This window comes from Patiria miniata, unplaced genomic scaffold, assembly GCF_015706575.1.
Source record: "Patiria miniata isolate m_02_andy unplaced genomic scaffold, ASM1570657v1 HiC_scaffold_7, whole genome shotgun sequence".
Classification (NCBI taxonomy): Eukaryota; Metazoa; Echinodermata; class Asteroidea; order Valvatida; family Asterinidae; genus Patiria; species Patiria miniata.
In genome coordinates this window covers 27,844-31,819 of record NW_024037074.1, presented here as the reverse complement: position 1 = coordinate 31,819, position 3,976 = coordinate 27,844, and the positions used below count along the sequence as shown (strand labels likewise).

The window sequence follows — 3,976 nt, the reverse complement described above, 5'->3', positions numbered from 1 at the left end:
TAACCCAACTTTGTTTGTGTAGGAGGTCATTAGTTTGAGTCCCACCTAAGCCTTCGGACAACACTAAGTGCACAGTGTTTACAAAATATGTCAGCGAAGGGCAAACAAAAATCAAATATAAAAAAGGATAATTTACATCACATACATTTTTTTTTCCTGCCCAGGTTCCCATCTGAAGTCCATCCAGATGATCCTTAATAAGACAGCAGACGGTACAGGCATCGACTCCAACACCCTGGCCTTACAGATGAAGGCCCATCCTGAGCTGAGGGACAAGCTTCATGTCGTCACCTCTTGGGGGCCTTTGCCTGTCTACCCTGGGGTGGTCAACTCAGAATTACCTGGTAGGTACAGTGGACTCTGTGACCAAGTACCAGTGTTGTAGTCGAGTTACCAACGTCGAGTCCAAGTCCGAGTCCAAGTCTCGAGTCACAAGCCTCGAGTCCGAGTCCGAGTCACAAGTCACTTGTTCTTAGTTGTTCACCAAACTAATCGTTTTTAAAAATTATTTTTTAATCCTCCATTCTGTCTTTTAAGTATATCCCAGTGTATATAGTTGTGGTTGTACATGTTGTTTAGAGCCAAAATGTGTTTTCCTTTTAATTCCCATCCCTAAAAAATCTTCCTCCAACCCTTCCCTCCATGTTTTATCATCCAAACAGTATTCCTCAATGATCCTTTCCCATCCCTACGTTAGGTTTTTACTTTTGATGAAATTACGTGACTCGAGTCGCGAGTCATCGAGTTCGAGGAGTCATGGTCAAGTCCGAGTCATTTTCCAATGTGACTAGAGTCCAACTCAGATCTGAGTCCTAGACTCGAGTCCTACAACACTGCCTAGTAATCCCTCTTAAGAAAAGGTTTAGGTGGACCTCTTGAACGCATTGTCGCCCAACACCTTGTGCTGATGTTAAGATATTTGATGATCATAGTGCAGTGTTCATATAGCACTCTTATACAACACTCTCAGATTGCTCACACTTATTACCCCTGTTCATCAGGCCATGAGAACACTTTCCTGCTATAAGCTCGAGATCCTATCTGGTCTGCACCCCCCCCCCCACATGTACTCAATGGAGGCAATTGTAGTAATGTATCTTGCCCAAGAACACCAGCACCGTGTCCCCTGTCAAGATTGACTCAACATAACATCGTGCATGAGTCAAACACAGGAACCTTTTGACCACAGGACTCTGCATGCTGAATAAAACTCTAATCAAATAACCAACGTATAAACACCGACGTATAAACACTGTATGAGTGTGTTACCTCTTAAGTGAAAGTTGGAAAAAAAACGTTGGCGAGGGGCAAAACCTAACTTGATTTACATAACCCCAACTTAAAATTCCATCTTATGAATAGTTAATGCTATACCTGCTGCTATGTACATCAGATCCGAACCAGCCAACTGATTCCCTTAGCTCGGTGGTTGAGTGGTAAGACATCTGCACTAGAAAGTAGGAGGTCGTGGGTTCGAGTCCCACCCGAGTGATTTTTTTCCAACTTTCACTCGGGAGGTAACACACTGACCGTTTATACCAACCGTTTATACGTCGGTGAAGGGCAAAACCTAATTTGATTTACATCACCCAGACGCAAAATTCCATCTTACGAATACTGAATAAAATTAGTGATACACGTTTACATACTTTGCGTAAAGATATTTGTTGTGTGGAAGAGGAAAGTACCTCAGACAGTCAGACCACCGTTTAAACAGAAGATCTGACCTGACACGTGTACATGAGGACATACAAGGGCCTCATGATTCTGATATTTAGTACGCTTGTAGATATTTAAATAATGTTGAACCCTGCATCATAGGTCGATCTGACAATCTACGCGCTTGCCAGTATCAGACTTTAAACGGCCTGCAAGAGCCTGCCGTTTTGAGTCTGCGTTTAGATTAACCACCATTTTGCTCGTCTCATTTTGAATATTCTTTGGTCATTTTTTTCCTCAGAGGATCTCAAGACATCTATCACCAGGCATCTTCTCAACATGCATCTCGACCCCAAATGGCAAGCTCAACTGAACCAATACATGGTGTCCAAATTTGTGCCGGTTGCACTGGATCAGTACAAAGGATTGTTAAAATAAACAAACAAATGTTCCAATAAACCAAAAAGGGAAACCGACGATTAGTGCATTATGAAATATATTGCATTATTATAATATAACAATTGTAACAAAATAAGGAGACAGTGTTATATTTTTAAAAAAAATAATGATTAATTAATTGTTGAAATCGGTACTCATAAATTGGAACTTGTCATGATGCAATTTTGTGCTCTAAATTAATAATGCAATATACATATTTTATTATGTAAACATGTTTTTTTTATATATTTTACTGAAACCAAAGAGACTAGTTGTCAATCTACAAGCTATTGTCACATCTTACTGTGTGCAATGAATTCGTTAGCAGGGCTCAAATTTTGTGTGAAAATCTTGTGGACAACAGTACCTGAAAGTATTATTTACTGGACCAATGTACATTCACAGATAAAATTGAAACACTGTTAACTCAAAGCCATGTGCATCATTTGCAATGACCTGGAGAAGCATTGATTTAATGACAAAACTCTGCTCAAAGTCAAGATAGGAGTGGTACCAAATACCCTTTGAAAATATTCCAGCTGAAATTGTGTCGTGTGGATGAAAACTGAGGTGGTTTTGAAAGAGGGTGTCCACGGCACATTATGCATAAGCAATGGAATCCAGTTACAAGACACCCCAAAAAGTGAATGTATTTTCTCGGTTTTCTGAAAACTTATACTATCCAATCAGCCTTCAACAGGTTAGTTGTCATGCACCCTGCTTCAGACTTTTAGCAATTTTGTTGCTTCAAATGAAAGTAAAGGCACAAGAAGCAAATAATCATATGTACCTTTTTAGAAAGTTGCAGTCATTAGGATTATACAAGAAGTGTATTTCATTGCTTCTGAAGGTAAACGGGAAACATCAAATGTGAACATTTTAATAGTCAAATGAGTCTTACATATGTAGGATTAGTCATGATCATGATAATCTGAGACCAGATTTGGACAGCACATGCAATCATGAAAGGCATGTATTCATCTGAGTGCAATTTGTAATTATAAAACATCAAGATGAATTTTTATTCCCTTTGTTTTAAGTTGCCAAATCTTCCAAAGAATTTATATACAATTTAGAAGTGTTTTTGTCATTTCGTATAACCTTCGAGAGTGAAATACATTTGAACATCAAAACAATGTGTGTTACAGTGAAGTGCAAATTTGCCTTGTTGAGATTATTTATGCAAATGCGATAAGGTTTTCTGTCATGGATGTTGGTATGAACATAGATGATGTGGATATGATTCACCTACTTTAATGTACATGTAGTTGTGTTTGTCATTTATAATACATGTACACCATATAGTTATTAAACTGTGCTGTACATTTTGGATTTTTGTGACTTGGTTTAAAAATTAATAGTCACTTCTTTCATATTTCAAAAAACTATATTTCCAATGGCAAATAATGAAAGTGGATGCGGTGTTTGAAATGAATCAGACTTTCTATTCTATAAATGTTCTAGTTTTCTGGCAACGTGATGTTAGAAATGAACTCTTTTGAACTTTTAATAAAATTGTATTTTCAATGGCAAATTTTATATTAAATACATGTACATGTAGATCTGAGCCAATTTACTTGTTTCAGTCAAATTATTCTGTGTGAAAGATTGACCATTTTTTCCTCTGGCTTATTTCATCGTGTCACGCTTATTTCTTGGTTACAGAATCCCAATGTTTCCAAGTAGATATATTGGCTAATGGAAAGTACTCAAGAAAAATAATCAACACCCAAATTTAAAATATCTTAAAAAATTTAAGTATCTTCCTTTTCTTGTACATATATTCAATGGGGAGTGCCCAGGGGAGTGCTGATAAAATCCTACAATCGTGCACACTACATTACCTAATAGTGTACAGGGGCGGATCCAGGAATTTTCA

The 3,976-nt window shown here is 37.6% G+C and overlaps 1 long non-coding RNA gene across 1 annotated transcript; it reads left to right on the top strand.

Moving 5' to 3' along the window:
* The first annotated feature begins 296 nt into the window (after positions 1-296).
* Positions 297-3,691, top strand: LOC119744244. Its single transcript, XR_005273550.1, has 2 exons — positions 297-344; positions 1,961-3,691. It is a non-coding gene; the product is annotated as an uncharacterized LOC119744244 (long non-coding RNA).
* Positions 3,692-3,976: the final 285 nt, after the last annotated feature.